The sequence below is a fragment of the Urocitellus parryii genome, chromosome 6 (assembly GCF_045843805.1).
Source record: "Urocitellus parryii isolate mUroPar1 chromosome 6, mUroPar1.hap1, whole genome shotgun sequence".
In the NCBI taxonomy this organism is placed as follows: domain Eukaryota; kingdom Metazoa; phylum Chordata; class Mammalia; order Rodentia; family Sciuridae; genus Urocitellus; species Urocitellus parryii.
In genome coordinates, this window is record NC_135536.1 from 22753308 (window position 1) to 22762343 (window position 9036).

Genomic DNA, 9036 nt, shown 5'->3' on the forward strand with positions numbered 1-9036 from the left:
TGAGTTACCCTGCAGCTAACATTCATTCAGCCTGCCCTGCAGACAGCTTAATTCAGCCTGCCCTGCACCTAACATTCCTCCCTTTTTTGTTTTTCTAAGTGACATGGGGACGGTGAAAAATTGTCTGGCTACTTCCAGGGGGCGGCGTGGGGCCTACCTGGGAGAGTGGGAGAATGTTCAGGGGACAGTCTTGGGAATACCAGGGTGGCTAGAGATAACATCCAGTGGCTATAGACAGTTATCTCATAAGGGACAAAGTCCATAAAGGTTCCTTGAAGCCATAGGTTGTCAACCATTCCTGAGCAAAGGTATCAGTCATTGGTCCTGTTGGAGGGACTCTAGGAAATATGGGAGGTGGTGTGGTTGAATCCAGTTAATGTGAAGGGTAACTGAGAGTGGGTGGTGTCATCCTGGTGCCATATCCCTTGGATGTAGAAGCACCATCCGTGGGTTGGGATAAAAGCTTTTTAAGGCAGGAGACGTGGTATCAGGGAGGGTGGCTCAAAAGCTTGGCTGCTGTTGGGCTAGAAAGTATGACTGTATGGGGTCCTGTCCAGTGAGGTTCCAATGATTGAGGATGCAGTTCCCAAAATAAGACTGCATCACCCAGTTGAAGAGTTGCTGGTTGTGCTGGGATTGGGGGAATGAATGGCACAGGAAGGCACTGGTCTGCGTGTTCCCTTAAGAGTTTACGTAGAAGTGTGAGATAGGACAGGTAGGACACAATGGGAGGAGGAGTGATTGGAAAGCTTTGTTTGGTTAAGCAAGGGCACCCACAGAGTTGCTCAAAGGGGCTAAGGCCTGAGGAAGCTCTAGGGGCTGCCTGAATTCAGGTGAGGGCCAACAGCAGGAGATGGGGCCAGGACAGCCTGAGTTCAATTGCAAGTTTAGTGAGATGATCCTTAAGAATGCCGTTAGGCCTCTCAACTTTACCCGAGGATTCGGGTTGGTGGGAGATGTGGAACCTCCAAGTGATGCTGAGGCCTTTGGAGACTAGTTGAACAACCTGAGAAGTGAAGGCTGGACCACTGTCTGACTGGATGGAGGGGGAAGTCCGAACCTGGGAATCATCTGCTCGATGAGGATGGAGGCAATGGTGTCAGCAGTTTCCCTGGATGTAGGGAAGGCATCTATCCAACCTGAAAAAGTAAGTAAGTAGGTAGTGGAGATTTTTGTGCCTAGGCACATGAGTGAAGTCTATCTGCCAGTCTTCGCCTGGCTGGTGGCTCCTCATCTGATGCACGAGGAGTTTAGGTTTGTTGCTTCCTTCTGGGGATTCTGTAGAGCAGACAGAACAAGCGAAGTGAACCTGCTGGAGAGTAGTTCTCATTCCTAGGAAGTAAAAGAGGAGTTGTAAAAACTGGAAAAGGGGTTAGGGAGGGTTTTAGATGGAGGCAGAGTTTCTGGAGCTGGAGGTGTTGGTCATGAGTCGTAGGTCTCCATCTTGGGTATCAGGGGCGGTAGTCTTAAAGAAGTGGTTGATTGACTGACTGGTTGGTGAATCTGTGTATCTGACCTTGCAGGAACTTCTGTAGGCAGTTTAACAGACATGGTCCTATTAGGAGAAACATAAAGAGGACTAACAGGGTTCCTGCCAGAGGGAGGAGCCAAGGCCATCTTGACTGAACATTCCCTATGGAGACTGTTGGCCTAGTTGCTGTCTCCTCTTTTCTAGCTATTCTTGTCCTTCATTACTTCCAATAATGACTGTATTTTGGTTTAACTGTTTTTGTTAGGTGTTTAAGATCAAGCTGGTCAAAATTGACTTTGTTTCTATCTACTGTTAAGAGTCAGCCGAGTTCCCATAGGGATCACTCGTGGGGGAACTTGAGAGCAGCTTCTTAGTTCTGCTAGTGCCATTTGCACTAGGATGGGTCCAGGTCTTGCTTGACCATGTGGCTTCCCTAGGAAGCATCAGGGATGTCTCCTTTCTCCAATGACCTTCCTATTCACAGCAAGTGCACTGATTGGCTTTTCATTCTCCAGTGGTCTCATTAATCTCCCTGATCGGGAGGTTATGTGGTTTAGAGTTGCAAAGCTCTTTAAAGAAGTTCCCTGTTCCCTAGATTCAGACTGACTCAGAGGGCCAGAGCCAAATATTGGTTTTCTTGGCCCTTTTAATTTATTTTTAATTTTAAGTCTTGATCTTAAACATCTAGCAAGTCAGTCTCACCAGTCTTAAAATAAGGGTACTGGGCTTTAGCTGAAGGCTGGCCTTCTTTGGAGTCATTCTGACATGTAGTAAGATGGGAGGCAGAGCCTTATCTCAGGTGAGGCAGGGCTCTTTATAAATCTTTGGCAAAGTGTTCTAGTATTGAAGTTGATCTTTGTTTCTTAAATATCATTTTATAAAATTAACATATATTGTTGCTTGAGGTCACATGAATATTAGCTAACACAATCTGATATTACATTTAAATTGTACCCCAGTGTATAGAACTTTATATTAATCTTACTGATAATAGGTCCAGTTATAGAACATTAAATGATATAAATAAATCTCCACTGTTATTTTTATAAGCCTAAAATTACCATGCAAACTTTTGGAGAACATCAGCTTGGTATAATTCTCTTCTAAAGCTTCTACCTTAAAGACTTATATACCTGGAAAATAGGAACACATTTAATATATAAAGAAGAGTAATAGTACCACAATTACATTGATGTTTTTATATTAATCAAGTTTAACTCTTAAAGAAATAAAATATTACAATATTGCAAAATAAAAGTTGTTGTTTAACCATAGCTGTATAATCCTTAATTCCTTCAAGATTACTTGCTCAAAAAACTTACATGTATAACCAACTTACACAGACCTTCTTTATCACTTACTTAAACCCTCTTATTTACTTAATCATTTAGACTTTCTGATCCAGAAACACCTTCTTTCCCTTCCATTAAATCCATACCTAGAACCTTCTCTTTCCCATCTGTTAACTCCTTCTTTATTCACACTTTGAAACAATCCTTGTAAATGTCTGAATTTAGGCAAATTATTCCACTTTAAAAGAGATATTGTGTTATTTCGAGTACACAATTAATCACATCTGTTTACCACTTCGTGAAAACATATACAGTGTTTGAGTATATAGAATTATACTGTTGTAGGGATGAACAAGGCAAGGCACCTAAGACAGTACTGAAGACAGGGAAACAGTTTTATTTGGTTGCAGCCAGCTTCAGAGGGCACAGCTTCTGCTGTAATCAATTAATCCCCTGAACCCTGAGTTCAGGTAATTTCAGAATTTTATATCCAACATGTAAGGGGAGGGGCTCAGAAGTTCACAGTCTGCAGAAGTTCACAAAAAGCAGTTTTTTTTCCCCTGTTCTGGGCAAGTTAACCCTTCAAGGACACCTGAGAATGGGAGAGCTTTTTCTTCCCTTTCTTTCCTCCCTCTGCCAGCTGTTACCATGGAGCCCCGTTGGTAACTTCCCTTATCTTAGAAATGTAGACAACACTGTGAAACCCAGCTCAAGGCCTTATTTACTTATTTCTACAAACTACTATACTGGATGAATGTTTGTGAAAAACTAGTAAGGGGGTGTCTAGCTTTTGGAGTGCTGATTTTTCCCAGTGGCCAAGTAAAACAGGGCAACATGAAAAGAGGAAATTTATCTACATTAAACTTCTTATTTGTAGAGACTCTTTTTGCTGACAGTCCTAAAATCAACCATGGTGAAGATTCTGGAGAAGGTCAGTTAAGACCTTTCTGTGGGCTGGGTAGAAAGGGGGAAGACGAAAGGTGGGGCTGAGAGCAGCTCAAGTGGATCTGAGAATGAGGAAGGAGATGAAAAAGAATAATGGGAAAGAGGTTTGGGATTTTCCCTAGCAAGGAAAACCTGAGCAATAGAACAGGCAGAGCAGAGGGGAGGAAGGGAGCGAATATCCCCAAAAGCCTATAAGGGATTTTAAATTCTTAGTAACCTGTTTTCAGGTTACTTTAAAGGCCATTTTCACCAGAACCTGGATAGGGGTCCGGGGGCTCCCCTCAGCTAGTTTGAGCTTTGGGTTAGCTGGTAAGAGGGCCTGGTGGGACCAGGTGTGGGCACTGACAGGAGCAGAGAGGAGTGAGTGGGGGAAGGGATAACTTCAGTACCTGTTAACTCAGCAAGGGGGCAACGGTTCGAGGAAGGGCAGTAGTTTGGGTTTTTGACCTAGTAGTTGGAGGGAAGAAAGCAGGTTGTTGAGGCGGGGGTGACAGTTGAGGGGCTGGGGCAGAAGGTTGAGCGTGAGGACCTATTTGAGCCGGACAATAGGGTGGAGGTTCATCAGCAGTGTCAAAAGTAGTGGATGAGCTTGTAGGAGGGGAAGATTGGGGATCAGTGGTTGGGTGGGGGGGTGGTGTACAAGCTAGAAGAATTTGTAGAGGTTTGCAAGAGGTACAGAGAGCAGGATTGGATTAGAGCAAGAAGAAAGCTTGGATATAGGGGTTCTTTACCCATTTTTTTCAAACGCTCACAGTAATTGTAAAGATCCCTTAGAATGGAGGGATCCAGAGACCCAAAAGGGGGCCATTTGCTTTGATTGTCTAGGGACAAGTGGGCCAATCCTGGGTGTTATATTTGATCAATGTGGGGGGTTTGATGTCTGGTGTCAAGGAGAGGGTTTTGAGCTTGTCTAAGAGGCACTATAAGGGAGAGTCGAACGGCAGAAAGGATGCATTATCCATGTCGCAAAAGTAATATAAGGGAGAGAGAAGGGGATGCAAATGTAGTATAAGGGAGGGGGAAGAAACTGATTTATTGGCAAAAGGGGCGTCCCCACTAGAGCCCAAAATCAGGAGAGCCTAGTGGCAAGTTCGAGCTGCAGAGATTGGTCATCACCGAATCCTGACAGTCGAGGCTCCTGTCCTGGACAGGGCCGTAGCCATGGGAGACCTTGGCCAAGGCTTTTCGGGACCCCTCCTGGAGAGGCCGGAGACTCCCAGGGCCAGAAAGAGGAGAGAGAGAGGAAGGGGAAGAGAGAGGAAGGGGAGGGTAAGCGAATCTCTAGCAGCCGAGTCTTAAAGGTGCGAGGACAAGGACTTTAGGAGAGCCACCGAAACTGTGAAGGTCTGGGTGGGGTGTGATGTTCAGTTCTCTGTTATGTGTTCCCGGAGGTTACACAGTCCTTTGATAGTGACTTACAAAGCCTATGCTGGGGAAGGGGAAGGGAAATAATTTTGAGTCTGAGAGTCGAATCTGCCCAAGGAAGGAGTCCCTGAGGGCTACTGTGCCCTTAAAGGCTGTGGTGGGGTGTTTTCCTCCCCGCAGGTGGGTGAAGAGGTTTGCAATCAACCAAATCCTGGGGACACCACCATTGGGTTTAGGACTCCAGGGAGGGGAAACTCACCAATCGAAGGCCAGTGTTGAATGTAGTTCTGACAGTCGAGAAAATGGGTTCAGGTCATCTGGTGAGTGGCACTTCTGAAGGAAGAGGGACCCAAAGGTGGGTTTTAACCCCCTTCCCGAGTTTCGGCACCAATGAAAGGAAAGTGACCACAACATTCGGAGTGACCAAGAGATCTTTATTGCAGCAGTGCAAAAGAAGAAAAAAGAGAGAGAGAGAAAGAGAAGAAAGAGAGAGCAAAAGCAAGGGAAGAAAGAGAGAGCAAGAGCAAGAGAGAGGGGCCTGGCAGGAGGGAGTTTTTATAGCCAAAATCTGATGGGGTCTCTGGGTGTGCAAGCTGCCTTGTTGGTGTACAGTGATTGGATCATAGAGTAGTGTCATCTTATGCCTTTAGGCATACGGGGCAGAGGCTAGAGGTGGGTTTCTGTTGCACCAAACTGGTGGGGGTCGAGTGTTCAGCCTTGAGTGGGGTTGAGTGTTCAGATTTGATGCAAACAGGTGATAAAGGACCAGACAGAGGGGAGTTTGAGTGTGTGGGTTACCCTGCAGCTAACATTCGTTCAGCCTGCCCTGCGGACAACAAATCCTAACGACAACCTTATGAAGTAGATACTATTACTGCCCTCCTTTTACAGTTTAAAACCCTGAAGCACAGAGAGGTCAGTTAATTTTCCCAGGAGTAATAAAACTAATAGTTGGCAGAACCTGTCTGACTCCAGTTCAAGCTCTTATCTATTAATCTGGCCACCTACAGGAAGTTGTAGGTGGGTTAGCTGCATTCCCAGTGACAGCAATAATAACGAGTATCTTCAGAGTACCCTGTCGGCTCAAGAATAATCAATATAATAGTCATTTAGGAAATGTTTTAAGTCCCCACTCTGCATTCTATGAGGTTCAAGGGACAAAGGTGAATGAGATATGGTCTGAACACTACAGAAATACCCAGTTCAGAGGACACTTTTTTTTAACTTATTTTTTTAGTTATAGATTCACACAATATCTTTATTTTTTTATGTGGTGCTGAGGATCAAATCCAGTGCCTCAAGCTTGCTAGGTGAGTACTCTCTGAGCCACAACCCCAGTCCCCAGAGGGCAGTTTTTATACTGAATATACCAACAGGGCCAAGCGTGGCATGTTTTATCCCTTTGTTTGAATTACAAAAGGGTATCCCACTTTCTGGAGTGATAGTCCCATACCAAATAATATAGAATACTACAGTAGCTGGATCTTACCTCCATCTTCTCAGAAGAGTTCCTTCTATGCTGTGTGAAAAACTAAACAATAGTATGTAGCATCTCCAGTTCTATAGTTCATGCCCAAATTACAGCTTGTAGAAAAAAATACACACACACACACACACACATGCATACACACACACACACACACACACACACATATATATATACATATATACATTTATATACATATATAAAATTTTTTAAGTTTTGGTTTTTATTTTTTGCAGTGCTGGGAATTAAACCCAGGGAATTTCTCATGCTAAGTAACTACTTTACCACTAAGCCAGACCCCAGCCCTGGAAACCTATTTGTTAAAAGATAGGTCTGAGAGTATCAGAATCCTAGAATTTACAAAACCACAAATTCGTTTGTAAGAAAATACAGGAGTAGTAGCTGAATATTTTAATATTTCATATTAATCATGAAGCTAGGGGAAAGTGATATGTATATCATAAACAGGGACTTGTGGAAATGTTACTAAGATTGGCTTTTGGAGGCTGTTCCATGCTTACACATTCCAGCCAGGAACACTTCACATGTGCTCATAAAGCTGCATTTGTCGTGAGCGTACAGGCCATGTCCGTCAATCCCTGATACCATCTTCCATGACAAAGACACTAAACATTTAGGGCACTCCCACGGTTATAAAATAGTCTTAATGATTAACATGGCATCACTTAATGATAACATGGCATCACTCTTACCCTCAAAATGAAGTACGCTCAGGAAGACAATGTATAATGCAAGACATATATGATATGTGCCAAGTATATGGTGCTGAAATATGGATTTTAGAAATTAAGGGAGGGAAACAGGTGACTTGTTACATTCAGGAGAAAGAGAGAAAGGGAGTGTGTTTTGAGCCAGTTCTTGAAGGGCACTCCAAAGAGAAAGCAGGCAGTGGGAAGGGCAGCTAGTATGTTCCAAACAAGAGGAACGATGTGATGTAAGTAAGGGAGGCAACACTCAGGGCAAATAGTGGATTTAAAGATTATCAGTAATAGTAGCTGGACACAGTGGCCTTTGCCTGTCATTCAGCACTCGGGAGACTGAGGCGGGAGGATTCAGGAATTTGAGACCAGCCTGGGCATCAGGGTAAGACCCCATCTCAGAAAAAGGAAGGAAGGAAAGGTGGAGGAGGGAAAGGGAGAAGAGGGAGAGAAAATCAGTGTATCTGTCTGATGAGAACAGCAGACATAATAACAATGGTTGACTATGGTAAGCTCTATTTTCCCAAAATGAATACAAGAAAGAGTAATATTCTCAGTCCCACATGCTCTTCCAGAACCTTCTAGGTCACATCAAATGTCGATGTCTCTTTCCTACCTCTTAATCTGGGTCGTTTCCATAAGACCAACCAGGAGAGTACAGAGGAAGTGATATTTGTGACTTCCAAGGCTAGGTCATTTAAGGATACAGCTTCTGCCCAGCTCTCTCTCTCAGGACTTTTCACCTTCCAATCCCTGACACCATCATCAACAACAAAAACAATAAACATTTAGGGCACTTTGAACCCAGTCACCATGTTTGAGGGAGCCTTGGCCACATAGGCCACATGTAGGTGTTTCAGTTCACAGCCCCAGCTAAGGTGTCAGCTGACAATAGAACCAACCAAGACACAGAAGTACATTAACCTTCAAGTGATTCCAGCCCTCAAGACTTTGCTCTTCCAGCTGAGGCACCAGATGTCATAGATAGCCATCCCTGCTATTCCCTATCCAAATTCCCACCCCACATAATATCTGAACATAATAACCAGTTGTTTCAGGACAAAAATTTTGGGAGCAATCGGTGACATAGACAAAGTAACTGGGCAGTAACATTAATTGAATAATTAACACATAATACTATGTTTGATTCTTTATATCTTATATCAGTCATGTCTATGCAACAAACCACTCCAAACCTCAGTAGCTTTAAAAATAGTGTTTGGTTTTTTTTCGTATTATAGTTCACATATTTGTGAGTATTACTGAGGTTGCTGGCCAAGGCTAGTCTCACTTGTATGTTTCAGTGTTGGCTAGGAGATCTGCTCAAGGATGGATTTGGCTAGGGTGTGTGAGCTTAGACCTGCTCTGGGTTTCTCATCCACCTTTTAGAGCAAACAGGCTTGACAGGATGTCATTTTTCATACAGAAGCAGAAGCACAAGAATGACAATGGAAAAATAGAATTCTTCTTGAGGCCCAGACTTAAAAAATGGCACAGCACCACTTCTGCCACATTCCACAGGACAAACCAAGTCATCTGGCTAAACCCAGATTAAAGAGGTAAGAAAACATATTCCACCTATCTAGTATTCTACAAAGTCATAGACAAAGAGCACACACACAGGAAGGGGGAAAGAACTGGCCATTAATTCAATCTATCACATATTTAGTCTTCATAAGCATCAAATAAGTATCATTATTATTCCCATTTTTCTTATAAATAATTCATCCAAGAGCGCAGCACCCTCTCCCACCTCTT

The 9036-nt window shown here is 43.6% G+C and overlaps 1 protein-coding gene across 1 annotated transcript in view; it reads left to right on the forward strand.

The window, feature by feature from the left end:
* Ston2 (stonin 2) overlaps positions 1-8723 on the forward strand; it is a 153875-nt gene extending 145152 nt beyond the window's left edge. Inside the window, exon 10 of the transcript XR_003301998.2 lies at positions 8705-8723. The gene's annotated coding sequence lies outside the window, so the exon portion shown is untranslated. The remainder of the gene's footprint in view (positions 1-8704) is intronic.
* The last annotated feature ends 313 nt before the right edge of the window (positions 8724-9036 follow it).